The 15,711-nt window shown below is 39.1% G+C and overlaps 2 long non-coding RNA genes across 2 annotated transcripts in view; one reads left to right on the top strand and one right to left on the bottom strand.

Annotated features, from left to right (window-relative positions):
• LOC148089165 (uncharacterized) overlaps positions 1-15,711 on the bottom strand; it is a 143,929-nt gene that overhangs the window by 38,005 nt on the left and 90,213 nt on the right. The gene's annotated exons all lie outside the window — the stretch shown is intronic.
• LOC148089166 (uncharacterized) lies at positions 10,921-11,909 on the top strand. Its single transcript, XR_015710472.1, has 3 exons — positions 10,921-11,499; positions 11,630-11,664; positions 11,763-11,909. It is a non-coding gene; the product is annotated as an uncharacterized LOC148089166 (long non-coding RNA).

Here is a 15,711-nt window from a genome sequence, read left to right as displayed (position 1 = left end):
CAGACGGACTCATTGGCTTGAATATATATGCACTCATTACCAATGTTGATGATCGAAGAGGAAACATATTTTCGTAGGTAATGGGCCACCAACATGTTGTCCGTAGGCACCATGGTTCTGGGTAAGGGCCCATGAAGTAGTATATTAATACGAACCAATAACAGATATCGTTTTTGCTTTACACACGTCTGAAGTGTGTATCAAACTCATACTAATAAACTGAGTATATTATAACTATTTGGCCTGTGACATACAGAAAACCAAGTGATAACCTTTTAAAAAAAAAAGTTTCCCAAATCACAAAAATGTACGGACGTCATACACTACGCTTGCTTATAATCTTTGTAATGAACCAAACCTTACTTAGCGTTTGCACTCGCCACCTTTGATACAATAGCATGACGTGCAAAACAATTTAGTTCATATAAAAACATCACGCAATAACCCTGGATCAACGAGAGCTCAGGACTGATTACAACAAGTTTTCATCTACCATATTTTCCGCACTATAAGGTGCACCTTCAATAATTGGAGTATTTTAGAACCGTTTTCATAAATTTGGCGCACTGGATTATAAGGTGCATAGAATACAAGATACAGTCAAACGTTTGACTGGGGTTGCGTTATGCATCCACTAGATAAAGGGAATGTCAACCAAACAGTCAGATAAAGTCAAACTTTATTAAGCGTTCTGACAACTCTGTTCACTCCCATGGTAACAATGTTCAAACGATGTTTAAAAGGCAGAGAAGTTGAGCATGTAAGAAAAACATCTGGTCTTGTTTCAAAATGAAACAGACAGTCAAAAACAGTAATAATCAATAGGAAAGAAACTATATAAACTATGGAAATCTGAAAATATCGCAAATCACTTCTTTGGGGAAAAGACAGATTTGATATTAACAGTTACTGTATGTAATCTCAGGGTCAAGGTGACCGAAGACCCGAAAACAAATTAATTTGTAGTATCCCTTGTGTTGTCTCTGGGTCCAGGTCCAGGACCTCCCTGGCTTCCAGTTATACACACAAGTTGTTTTCTAGCCTTCGTGTCACCTTGACCCTGAAATAACACAAGGGTCGAGGCCAAAACCCCCTCCCATTATCAGGAGCAATCGGGTGTCTTGCTCTCTTGGGAAATCTTATCCATACCTGGGACTAAACCCGCAACTTATCAGGTCAAAAGCCAACCACATACCGTAGTTCATGAAGCATTGTTGTACTTTTTGGGGAACAAAAAGGTCACGCCATCAGATTAAACATAATGTGAGGTTTCAATAATATACAAATGAGAACCAAATGACTAGTGATGTTTTGATGAAGCTTCTTGAAGCAGTGTCATTATTTTTTAATCCACTAGATGACGGTCTCTGCACTTTTTTTCCTTCATTTTGAACAACTTTTCTGAGGAAATATCACATCATCTGATATCATAACTGATGGCGCCACCTTCTGACCTCTGAACAACATGACACTGCTTCATGAAGCTTCATCAGCCTATCCCTAGCATTAGGTCTGTTGTTTTTCCTAGAATGGTCACGGTTCCACCTTGTTCTTTGTTTCTGAAAGATGTCGTCTTTACAGCTACATTCATCCTAGATTAAGGTGCGTTACTTTACTTGAATTGAAGTCAAATTTAGGGGTTTCAGGTTTCTGTCAAACACACACAGACACAAGCGTGTGCGCACACAGAGAGAGTGCAGATGTGATGCTGGCAAAAGGATCCTCCCAGCTGGCAGCATGTGCAGCTCAATGTTCTTTTGAAATTATGGATGCGCTAACAGATGTTTGGCATTAATGGTACGGGTGTGTGTCGCCGTCTGTGTTTGCTTGTGTGCGGATGTGACTTCTACCACATGCTTAGGCGAACTCTCGCATATGTTTGAGCAGAGCGTCTCCAATTGTTTGTTTTTTTTGGCGCTCACTCACCATATATTGTCACATTTATATAATCTCCCAGAGGGGCGGAGAGAAGCGAATCTGCTGCTCCGTGGAGAAATATAAGAAGTTGACTGGGGTAGAAAACAGCAACATTCCAGTACTGAAATGTACAGGCTGTACATCATGACCAAAGATTCCATTTAAGGTATAACATGTTCAATTATAATTACAATAATGAATAGAAAATATGTTTATTAAATGGATTAAAAAAAAGCCTGTTTTTCTGCATTTTTTACATAGTGCCCAAAAAGTGAATCATGTCACTACAATTATGCACTGGCTGTACGTGTCCGCACACCTGGTTGTGTTTAAGCAATTTGTTTAATGGCGTGGTCGTTACGGTGTTCACAAATGGAAATGAAATGACCCGCATTACCATTTGTGTATCTAATGTACGCAAGTGCGTTTGGTGGTTTATAAATCACTTGCGAGAAATTGAACAGAACCGTGTTCATACTAAACTTCTGTGCTTGCTTTTCCCTCTTTCGGTGTAAGTTTTTTGCTAACTTTTGCAACTAGCATCTTTCTGTATTTACCCCCACATGATAACAAATTACATGGAAGTTGGAATATTGAATTGTCTGTTTTGTGCACAATTCAATTAGGTCACTGAACATATCATGATTGGGGGGGGGGGGAAGCATCTTGCATTATCCTGGAGCAATGAATCTTTCTAAAACTTCTTGGGGTGTTTTTTTCAAGTTTTCGGACGGAGTAAACTGTCATAGCTCTGTCCTCACTTTATTATTTCGAGTGGTATTTTTTCCGGGACTTGTTTCTGTTTTTTGTTACACGGACAATCTGGCAATTATGGAGCTGTGCTGAAAAAAACTTGTGGGTTCCATGAACGCATCGTCAGTGGATCTCGTCAAATGACCTGGTAACTGCTTGATGGTTTGCTTTGAAAGACTTCCTATTATTACCTGGTCAAATTTTCCTGACAATGTCAGCACTTTTTTTTCCCTCTCGCTGGTCTCCTGTCCACTGTTCCCGTTTTGTTTCCCTTCGTTTTCCCGTTTGGATCATCAGATCATTGACTACATTTTGGATTTAGGACTGTTTATGAACTTTTCCCAGTGGATCTATTTTTGTTTATTAAAATACTTGACTTTCCAGGGAAACCCTGCCTGTTTCGCTTTTGGGTCCACCGAATCCGCATTTCCTGACATAAACAAAAATAAAAAATAAATGTCTATTAATAACTAGTTAATAGATCATGAGTTAACTGTTTATTGGTGAGTTATTAATAACTTGTTAAGTATTAGTAAGAGTTGGTATTTGGTTTATAGATGCACATTTATTTACCTTTATAGATAGGTAACATATGATTATATAACTGCTCGTTAATAACTTACTTTATTATATGAATGTTGAATGTTTGATATATAATGAACAGTAAATTACTACTTACTAATTATTAGGTATCGGTTAATAGTTTATATACATTATGAGGACGTTATTCTTAAGTTGCAATTATTCCTCATTTGCTAACTGTTAATACAAATTCTAATTAATAACTCATCAATCAGCAGTTCACTAATGATCTATGACCTAGTTATAATGGATAGTTACTCTAAAGTGTGAGCAAAAATACTTTAGTACAACGCTAAAAGGACACACATCACATCAGTAGATTATCATTATTTTTCGTATTTTCCAAGTTCGCTGCCAGGTCGTAAAATGTTGGGTCAACAGGTTTCAGTCCTTTTTTATTATCATCTAAAGCTAGAAAGTCAGTTGAGTTCACTGGCTGCAAGTCAAGATTCTCTTTCCTAGCCTCCCGAAAAACAGATCCTAGATTCAGTATTCATTCAGTATATAATCAGTGTTGGGAGTAACACGTTAAAGTGAAGTAGCTTGGTTACTTTTCTTGAGGTAACAAGTGCAGTTTACAATATCTTTGTCAAAAACGGTAACACCCTAATCATTACTGTTGTATTAACATTAACATAATTATTTGTTACTTCAGTTGTCGTTATTCAGTTCAAACATGTGTCAAGACCTGCGTTGGCTGATTCATTTATTATTTTTTTATAGGAGGCTATTAATATTAATACACAATAATTCATATATAGATGTTCATGTTATACTCTTATAAATTAAATGAACTATGAATGTGTGGATGAGATGGAAGAAACATGACGCCTGTCAACTTACTGTGACCCACGTCAATGATGCGTTCAATGACAATTAGAATTGCCATGGTACATTCAAGAGCGTATGATATTTTAAAACTAAATGAAACACTATAACTAAAAACGGTATCACTTTAATTAAAAAAAAAAGTAAGACATCAAAAACACATAGACTTTCTGTCTGCCAGAAAGTGAAGTTAATTTATTTCACAATTTGAGTTTTGCATTGTTTTGTTGCGTTTAGAGTGTTGTTTGCTTATGAAGCTTCATGAAACAAAGTCATTTTGTTTAGAGCGCAGTAGGTGGCGGCATCAGTTTGAAAACAACGTGATTCTTCATTATAACAGTTGTTTAAAACAAGGAAATCAATGCCAAGGATGCCATCTAGTGGACCCTGATAATAATGACAATGCTTCATGAAGCTTCATCATACCATCACTAATAATTAGTACACAAAAGCGTGAATAGGCTTATTTTGTTCTTCTTTCTTCGTTTATTCTTAGTTTAAAGTTGCAATAGCCTAAAAAAAAAATCGGGCAGCGTCATCTTCAGTTGGTAGAATTGACAGTAAATCTACTGGGCTCTGAAAAATAGGTGTCCTGCAGATTGTGCATGAGACACAGCTCTGGAGGGAGACACTATTGCTATCGTTTAAAGCGGGGAATGAGGTCGCTGCTGGGGACATGGTGGGACTTAAATAGCGCAGAGATTTGGCGAGTCTCCCATCAGCCCTTTAACTCTGCATTAAGCTGATTACACCCACAGTTAACCAAAAATCACCCCCTCACTCCTCCCTTTACCTAATATCATTTTAACTAACGCGATGCAGGAATGTGGCTTTCAAACACAAGGAAAGATTTACCAGTGAGGATGGAAAAAAATAATTCTATCTCTTGATCCCCTTTTATTATTTCTATGTGATTGGTTTTTTCTACAATCAGTACGTAACATGCTCTTGAATTTCATAGCTTGAGTGGTTGGTTTTTTTTCCACCTGAGATGAACATTCAACCTGTTGGACCATTCCGGGAATATTTTGAAATGGCTCAGCTTTTAATAACAGTAATTGCAGCTTCGACTAAATGGATCATTGTTTTAATGCAGAGATTGTCGTCACTGTCATCAAATTTAGTCACTGCTGGTTTGACTCACTGCGCAGACACAGGCCGCTTATGTAACACAACACACAAAACACACAACTCGGTTTCTTCCTAGAAAACGTTAATCGTACGTACTTCCGCTGAACCTCATCATTTTTATGAATCAGTGTGATGAGAGCATACTTTGTAATTCATGGGTTATTGTCCTCTGATTATCTCTTGCATCAATGATTAAAGTATTTTTTTTTGTTTTTTTAAGTGATGTATTGTCAAGTTCCTTATTTTGTGAGTCGGTTAGATCATATCCTATCTATCTATCCATCCATCCATCCATCCATCCATCCATCCATCCATCCATCCATCCATCCATCCATCCATCCATCCATCTTTATCTATTTTTATCTATCTATCTATCTATCTTTATCTATCTATCCATCTTTCTATCTATTACTCAACTCAACTTTATTTATAAAGCATCTTATATATACTGTATATATAAATATGTATATTCAAAAAACTTAAGCTTTTCTTAAATTGTCATCTTATCTCATTCTAAAAATGCAAATTTACTCTTCTGGAACTAAACATGTAAACTAAAAAAAACGTTTGGTTTGTCTTACCTTCTCATCAATTATACATATTCTAATGCTTGAAATTGGTTTGAAATTAAAGAATGGCAATAATTCACTGCTCACTGAACAAACATAGCCTCACTCAGGGCTCGCTCGGCATGTACGGCTGCTCTGCTATGTTGCTGACATGGGCCAGGGTATCAGGCTTCCCTCCAGCGCCCCACATAGTTGGTGTTCACACTTGGCTGAACCTGCCGAGCCTCCCATGGTTAGTCGTGAGCGGCTGCTCTCATATACTTTCCCTGTTTGCATCCCTCTGTTCTTCTCTGCAGGCTGACTCGGGATTAGCATAGATGGGTGGAAGCACTTCAGCTAAATCTCCTATTCCCCGAAGCTAACTCAAGAGGAGATTCGGGACAAAGCCGTGTCTTAAGAAGCACGTCTGCCGTACTTGGTCAGGAGGATGATATTGAGTCTTTAGCTGAGGCTGAATTAAAAATATGAAAAAGTAAAGGACAATACTCAGTTTCCCTTCTCTTAATATTCAATTTCCAACTCATTATTTCTGCTGAAATCAAACAATTTGTGTGTGTTTTGTCCATTATTATCACACTTCAGTGATTTTTCACGCAAATTTCACGTCTCATGTCCTTCTCATCCTCATGTTCAACTCAATTTTTTGAGTAATCTGTTTCTTTTAAGAGGGAAAAAAATGGATGTTCTGCGCTTACTTCTTGTTGTCTTCTTCTTAAACACAACATAGCACTGCTTGTCTGTCCCACCCATCTTTTATTGAAGCCTTGTCATTAAAAAGTATTGTATGAAAATGAAATAAACCTGTATATATTTTACGTTTGTTTATAGCGGAAGCGCCAAAGGAGTCCGAAGGTAACCCCAGGTAAAACATTGTTTGCAGCCCTGAGGACCCACTCAGGAAGGCTCAAACGCCGAAACGCATCTTTGTGATTATTTCTGGTCTTGGACAATGGCCTCAGTGCTCGAGGGATTGGGGCTGCAGTACTTGAAGGTATGGAGCCTGCGGTCTTTGCAGATGAGGCAGCTGTAGTACTGCTTGAAGATACCTGAGAGAGTAAATGTTATGAAAAACTTGTGGACTGGGTGCTTGTGGCGGCGTTTGTTCATTGTGGTCCTGGACATTGTCCTCAGCGCTCAAGGATGCACTGGTGGCTGGAGAACTCAAAGGAATGCAGGCTTTTTATAACAAGCAAATCTAAGTGATTCAGAGGAAAGAAGAAAAATAATTTAGATAGAAAATACAGATGATTACTTTTTTGCACATTTTCCTCTTAGCTCACCATGAAAACCTACCTATAACATCATACTGGCAGTTATCAGTTAATACTTTTAAAACAATTCCCTCTGGTGCAAGTCAAAATTCAACATACTTTCACATATTTCAGTGTAGACTAGTGACGGGCTGACGAATGTGATATTTCAGTTGTTTAAAAGAAAGGAATAGAGCAAAGACCGCCATCTAGTCCCTAAGAAGAGCCCACCCACCTGCCTGAATGACTACAGACCAGTAGCGCTCACTCCAATCATCATGAAGTGTTTCGAGAGAGTGGTGCTGGCTCACATTCAGAGCAGCATCCCAGACTCACTGGACCCCCTGCAGTATGCTTATCGACCCAACAGGTCCACCACCGACGCCATCTCAGCTGTCCTCCACCATTCCCTTTCCCACCTGGAAAACAAAGAGTCCTACATCAGGATACTCTTTGTGGACTACAGCTCCGCCTTCAACACGGTGATCCCCTACAAACTGACCCACAAGCTGTCCACACTTGGCATCCACCCTACCCTCTGCGACTGGCTCCTTGACTTCCTGACTGGCAGACCCCATACTGTCAGGATTGGCAAGAGAACATCAGCCAGCATCATCACAAACGTTGGCACTCCACAAGGATGTGTCCTCAGCCCCATCCTCTACACCCTGTTCACACATGACTGTGTCGCCTCCCACAAAGACAACAGCGTCCTAAAGTTTGCTGACGACACCGCGGTGATGGGATGCATCACCGCGGCGAACGAAGCGGCCTACAGGACAGAGGTGGACAGTCTGGTTTCCTGGTGTGAGGACAACAACCTCACCCTCAACACAGACAAGACAAAGGAGATGATAGTGGACATGAGGAAGGAGAGGAGACCTCACCAACCACTGTTTATCCGGGATCTTGAAGTGGAGCGGGTGAGCAGCTTTAAGTACCTCGGGGTCCACATCACTGAGGACTTAACGTGGGCCACCAACACAACACAGCTGGTCAAGAAGGCACAGCAACGGCTGTACTTTCTGAGGAGGCTGAGGAAGTTTGGCATGTCGACAAAGATCCTCAGAAACTTCTACAGCTGTGTCGTGGAGAGCAGTCTGACCAACTGCATCACTGCGTGGTACGGCAGCTCTACGGCCATGGACCGCAAACGTCTGCAGAGAGTGGTTAAGACAGCGGAGAGGATCACCAGGTCTCCACTGCCCTCTCTGCACAGCATCTACCACCACAGAGTCCACAGGAGAGCTGCCACCATCATCAAGGACAGTTCCCACCCACAACATGGACTGTTTACACTCCTGCCCTTGGGACGCAGGTACAGGAGTGCAAAATGCAGGACCACACGCCTGAGAAACTCTTTCTACCCCACTGCAATAAGAATCATGAACAGCTGAACACTGCACTGTTGTCACATGTCACTTTAAATCCATCACATGTACAGTTCCCCTCCCTTTCTTATATTATTATTTTTTATTGTTATTTTATCTTGACTTTTTTTTGTTATGTATATTTATTTTTATTTTTTTGTTATGCCGATATTTGTGGAGGGACGGCAAAGAAAGAATTTCATTGCATAGGGAAACGTGTTTCTCGATGTATATGACAATAAACACTTTGAATTGAATTGAATTGAATAGTGGGCTCTGAAAATAACGACACTGCTTCATGAAGCTTCATCAGAGCATCACTTTCTAGCATCTATACCCTCCTAGACATTTTTGGCCACGCCTGGAAGCCAAGGATGGCGGCTCTTCTGGATATCTCTCCTGGATACGCAGCTGAAGCACCCTTTAAAAGTAGGGGACTGGGGACCCTTGTCTTGAGAAGAGCCCAAGCAATGTGCTCTAAGCTCCAAGTGTTTCCACATTGAAATACACTATAACTTTACCTTTTTATTCCGAACGATTCCTCATGTCAATGCTTCAATTCCAGAGGGACGTAACAGACTAGCGATATGGAGGTATTTGGATGTTTTTAAGTGTCTTTTTGGACAGAGATAAACACCTTACAAGTGAGCTACATTAGCATGAACATACATTTTTGCCATTTTTGAATCGAAAAAGTAACAGATTACTCTGAAAATAATCTCAACTCTTGGTAGAGATGAGGTTGAGTAGAAAATCAGTGATGTTTGACTTTTGGAGGAAACAAATCACTTCAACTATAACATTCCAACAACACGGAGAATCTCTGGCTGTGAATGAGGGAAAAACAGCGACTCTAAGGGGACCAGCAATCCCTTTTCTGACAACAAAGACATTCTGGTCAGAGATGACTTCCAACAAAGGACGAACCACTATTCTTTAAGCACATCCTTTAAAGGCTATATAAAACAGAATTCTGAGCACTATCTATTTCATCCACGTTTTATCAAATATTAAGAAGAGACGTTTGCGAATCCTGGTTTTTTCGTGGAAAAGAAAATGGTGGCGCCCGGGGAGACTGAAAAAAATACTAATTCAAGAGTGATGTGTCAGGTGCGCTACCTCGGCTATACATCATCCTGCCAGACTCAAAGGGAATTGCAGACGCACAGAAGTGATAAGGAAACATTTGCATGACGATAACAGAACTTAAATGTGCAACCACTTGTGAAATGTGATACATGATAAATACTAAGAATTAAAATGAATACCTAAGGTCAGCAAATTATAATTTTTCACATCATTGTAGATAATAAATTGGCAATTTTTATTCATCCATTACACTTTATCAATTGATGTTATGCAGGCTTTACACCCACAAGGATGTGTACAGGTACTAGGTACCATAATTTAACCAGTTTTTAAATAATTAGACAGAAAATCAACACATTTTGGTGCCTTTTTATTTTTGCCAATTTTAAAATATAGTCTCCACATTGGAACTCACGATTTACCTTCAAAAGTTTACCGGCTTAATTCAACAGGACAAATTGTTCGACTATGAAGACATTTTTATTTAATTTTCTATTATTAAGAAAAAATGAAAGATCACATTTATGAAAGGTTTTGGAAACATCTTGTTACTACACCTGCTTGTATGAAATGTGATCATTCCGTAATACTGAAAGTGTGTTGAATTATATTTAATAACATTGTATTTTTATTTTTTTTTACTTTCCATAGGTCAGTTAATGTTTAAATGTCATTAGGGTGCAAGAATTTAACCACAACTTGTGTTCTTGAATTAAAAGAAAAAAAAACATGATTTTGTACGAGTCAAATATTTAGCTTAATTGCTAAATAAAGAGAAAATTTTTAGTGTTTGCAGTAATTATACATATATGATGATACACAGTATAACGTCAATATGCTCTTAATTGACCCAAAAGAAAGGATAACATAACAGATTTATAAACATTAATATAAACATATATACATATACACATACATACATATATGCTCTAGTAGAAGAACTCACATTTCCCCGATCCTTAAAACTCTTCACTGGCTGCCAGATTCTTTCAGGATCAATTTTAAAATTCTGGTTCTTACTTTCAGATCTATTCATGGTCAGACTCCTCCTTACATCAGTGATCTGATCCAGCCTTACACCCCAGCTCAGGCTCTGAGGTCTGTGGATCAGAATCTACTCATGGTTCCTGAACACGGTTCAGGACCAGAGGAGAAAAATCCTTCCAGGCTGTTGCTCCTAAGCTTTGGAACGATCTTCCTCTCCCTCTGTGTTTGATGGATCTACTGACTCCTTTAAATAACATCTTAAGACATTTTTATTTGAGCAGTCCTGTGTTTGTATTATGTATCTTGGATGTATTAAAGTATATATTTTAACTGTGTATTGTTTTTGATTGTTCAAGGGCTTTGTGACTCTGGTCTAGAAAGGTACTTTACAAATAACACTTACTTACTTACTTACATATACACAACGGTATACAGGGAGTGCAGAATTATTAGGCAAATGAGTATTTTGACCACATCATGCTCTTTATGCATGTTGTCTTACTCCAAGTTGTATAGGCTCGAAAGCCTACTCCCAATTACGCATATCAGGTGATGTGCATCTCTGTAATGATAAGGGGTGTGGTCTAATGACATCAACACCCTATATCAGGTGTGCATAATTATTAGGCAACTTCCTTTCCTTTGGCAAAATGGGTCAGAAGAGGGACTTGACAGGCTCCGAAAAGTCAAAAATAGTGAGATATCTTGCAGAGGGATGCAGCACTCTTAAAATTGCCAAGCTTCTGAAGCGTGATCATCGAACAATCAAGCGTTTCATTCAAAATAGTCAACAGGGTTGCAAAAAGCGTGTGGAAAAACCAAGGCGCAAAATAACTGCCCATGAACTGAGAAAAGTCAAGCATGCAGCTGCCAAGATGCCACTTGCCACCAGTTTTGCCATATTTCAGAGCTGCAACATCACTGGAGTGCCAAAAAGCACAAGGTGTGCAATACTCAGAGACATGGCCAAGGTAAGAAAGGCTGAAAAACGACCACCACTGAACAAGACACACAAGCTGAAACGTCTACTTGTAGACTGGGCCAAGAAATATCTCAAGACTGATTTTTCTAAGGTTTTATGGACTGATGAAATGAGAGTGAGTCTTGATGGGCCAGATGGATGGGCCCGTGGCTGGATCGGTAAAGGGCAGAGAGCTCCAGTCCGACTCAGACGCCAGCAAGGTGGAGGTGGGGTACTGGTATGGGCTGGTATCATCAAAGATGAGCTTGTGGGGCCTTTTCGGGTTGAGGATGGAGTCAAGCTCAACTCCCAGTCCTACTGCCAGTTTCTGGAAGACACCTTCTTCAAGCAGTGGTACAGGAAGAAGTCGGCATCCTTCAAGAAAAACATGATTTTCATGCAGGACAATGCTCCATCATTGCTGGCAAGAAAGGGTCTAAAAGAAGAAAAACTAATGACATGGCCTCCTTGTTCACCTGATCAGAACCCCATAGAGAACCTGTGGTCCCTCATCAAATGTCAGATTTACAAGGAGGGAAAACAGTAAACCTCTCTGAACGTGTCTGGGAGGCTGTGGTTGCTGCTGCACGCAATGTTGATCGTGAACAGATCAAAACACTGACAGAATCCATGGATGGAAGGCTTTTGAGTGTCCTTGCAAAGAAAGGTGGCTATATTGGTCACTGATTTGTTTTTGTTTTGTTTTTGAATGTCAGAAATGTATATTTGTGATTGTTGAACTGTTATATTGGTTTCCCTGGTGAAAATAAATAATTATAATGGGTATATATTTGTTTTTTGTTAAGTTGCCTAATAATTATGCACAGTAAAAGTCACCTGCACACACAGATATCTTCCTAAAATAGCTAAAACTAAAAAAGCCCTGCTCCAACTTCCAAAAATATTCACCTTTGATATTAATGAGTGTTTTGGGTTAATTAAGAGCATGGTTGTTGTTCAATAATAAAATTAATCCTCAAAAATACAACTTGCCTAATATTTCCGCAGTCCCTGTATAATGCTGAATGATCATTTTTTAAAATCTTTTGACATTTATTTGTTTATATGTATTTAATCTAAAACGGTCCCCACACACAGTGTAGATTGCACCAAAAAGTAGAACATCCAATCTGGGATTTAAGTAAATCTGTCCCTGACTGACATATTGGTGTTTTTCTTTTTTTTTTCTTTTTTGCTCTACTGAATCCATGTTCTCTGATTGGTTCTGTTGGGTCATGTCAGGTGAATACCCCTGGGTGTGTTTCTTTAATGTATTTACTATTGATTCAGTTATGACACATTATAATACCTGTTTTGTTGAGAAACTTGCTCCGAGTATGACGCGTGCTCATTGCACAGTGGCTCGGTTTTTATTTGATTCAGAAGGCTCTGTGGCTTTCTAAATCTCTTTTCATTTGACTCTTAGTCATTCTGAACATTTGCGCATTCAAACCGAGGCTTTGATTAAAAACAAAAGGCCGCTTATCTCAAAGGGCTGGGTTTCTTCCCCCAGCCTTTGAACACAGCCTGCAGCAAATTATGGTAAATACATGTACAAAAGCGTTTTCTTGTGAGTATGCAGGTCAGCGTTCTTCAAATGGTGGCATACAATGTACCAGAAAGTGCATTGATTCATGTTTGTTTGAAAAACACAAAAAAAATACACTCTGTGTTGGCTCAACGTTCATTGCTTTACTTAAACATCAATCAGAAGCAGATGGAAAATTCTTAATTTCAGATGATATCTAATATCCGAAGAGGCGGCGTCTCCTTAGAGTTTCCTTGGCTTTCCTATTGGTTATTTATTAACTTTCTTTCCAAAAAAATGGAGATATGTTTTATGCCTGTTGAAATGACGAGATCAAATTCAAAGCTCTGAAGCTCTAAAAAAAAAAAAATACAGCAATTTCTGCTTGGATCAGATCAAGAGTTCATGATATGATTTCATTTCTCATCTGTAGAGGCAATTTATTTGGTGGCACCTGATTGCACCCCAATTTTAGCTTATTGAAACTTTCCTCTTCGCACACAGACCCTTTTTGCAGAGGAGCGACACAAGAGTGCACATCATAGCATTTAAATCAATTTTCCTGCCTAATTTTGAAAATCGCATGGATCAGTTTTAGATAAGGAAAGCCCCACCCCCGCTCCCCAGCTCGATCTCCGTCCTCCCACTTGTTTAAAATACCTGCTTTTTAAGACGCGGTTACTCGAGTCTGGCTTTCAATTGCACCGCGTTGCATCACGAAGAACCTCTTTGAAGTTGCAGTGCCACTTTGTAAACCCCCTTACTCAGACTCAGCTTTTACTTATTTGACCCAAATAAAAACGACACTTTCAAAGTAAGAAAGTCATCAAGCAATAACAGTTTTGTTGAAATGAGCTTGTCAGGAACAGAGGGGGGAAAAAAAGGCCACGGAAACTCTGCAAAACACTTGTTTGTGTGTCAAGTTTGGAGGTTTGGATGATTTACAAGCTACCCACTCAGATCTGAGACCTTATTTCACCTCTTATCTCTACCATCATAACTGCACACTTACGACAGGCACCACAGGGATGAACTTCAGATGAGTTCAGCTCTCTAGCCCAACGTCTCGCTCTCCAACACACACAGCTTTTCTTTCAAGTCGGTTTTATTTTTACAACTGCAACACTCGGCCAACATGCACCTCAAAAAAAGTCATTTCACTTATCACAGTCAAGCTGAGAAGTTTTTGATGAAGTAAGACCATTTTTAACATACTCTTCGACACTAAATTACCTCAGTACTGTAGGAGTGAATTGAGATCGCATGGGGTTACTTTTGCACTGCAGAAAAAAATACTTAATGTACATCCATCAGAGGACTCACACGGAAGGTGGAAGACCTTTTTTTTCATGAACTCAGCACCCTTAATCTTCTTTATAAGCCCTTTTCGTTGCGATGTCAATAGGGAATTACGTATAACCGTGAAGGGCATTCTATAATTTCCCAAAATAAAACAAATGCTAAATCATTTTTTTAACATTTTTTTTAAATCATAAATGTTACTTTATAACGGATGCATCCATCCTGACAGGAAGTCCTGCTTCACTGACTTGACACCGTGAATGACGACATATTTAGGATTTCGCTCATCACCAGGGCTGGAGCGATGCTAGGCTAAATTGCTTGAAACACATTTGGGTTGATACCGTATCAGCATTAAACTGATTTAATCCAGCGATCTATGAAGCAACCAGGGCGGAAACCTAATTGATCCAATGAGTTTTCACTCAAGGGGAGGGCGGTTTTGACAAAGACAGATCCCCATTAGTTAATTTTCAAGTCGAGTACTGATAATTTTGATTCAATATTGTTGTTAATAATCATATACAAGCAGAATAAAAATTCTTAAGTTAATTAGAAGAACCAAACAAAAATTGCAGATTTCGGTGCAAACTGCTGAGGGTTTTTGTTGAAAGCCTGGGTCTTGTAAAAGTGTAAGCTCTCAAATAAAGTAATTAAAATTGGATTTGCACTCATGTTATCTTCTTTTTGCTCTTGATGACAATTTGTATTCAGTGGAAACTGGAGTGACTAATGTTGTTGCTTGAGCAGGTAATTTCTAATTGCTAGTAGAATCTATGTGAAAAGAACGTGTTTCAATGTTTAGTTCATCCAAAGGCTTATGCAAGTTTCTAAAGAATTAGGCACTCAGACAAAAAGTGTGTTCTTTGTCTGGAGGATTCTGAATACCGTAATGTAATTTCAATTTTCTAACCAATCTTTGGGGTTAACAGCGTTCAACTAGGTTGTAAATTCAACATTCAAAAATGGAGATACCGAAATTTTGCTTTTATAGAGGAACTGCATTGATCCAATGTAGCTATCTGTCCATTGAAAAAATAACCGGGCGTAGGCAGACAGCAACATTTCTTTAGTGTGTATTTGAAAATTAAGGGACGACCTTTGTTGCAATTTTCTTGTTCAAGAACTTTGTCAAAAGGCCCTCTGGCGATGTTCAACCAAAGAGGGCTATTTGCTTCTCCTCTCTGATGCTTCTTCCATCCTGTGTTCAGAGACGACCGTACACAGCACCATTTTCTGGCCGGAGTGTGTCTTTGAAATTTTTTTAGCTGTCATCCAAGGTCACCTGAGAGCTGCCAGTTCTTTGCTTGTGAAGAACAGTACATCCTGGAATCTTAAAGAAGGCTTTCTTGACTTGCGACTGCTTTGGAGAGGGTTATTGGATGTTGGCGGTGATGCCAATGAGGAAAGTATCTGGAACATTCTGCCTTGAAGACGTGCTTCT

Source organism: Callionymus lyra, chromosome 1 (assembly GCF_982586985.1).
Source record: "Callionymus lyra chromosome 1, fCalLyr1.hap1.1, whole genome shotgun sequence".
Classification (NCBI taxonomy): domain Eukaryota; kingdom Metazoa; phylum Chordata; class Actinopteri; order Syngnathiformes; family Callionymidae; genus Callionymus; species Callionymus lyra.
This window is presented reverse-complemented; position numbering and strand designations above follow the sequence as displayed.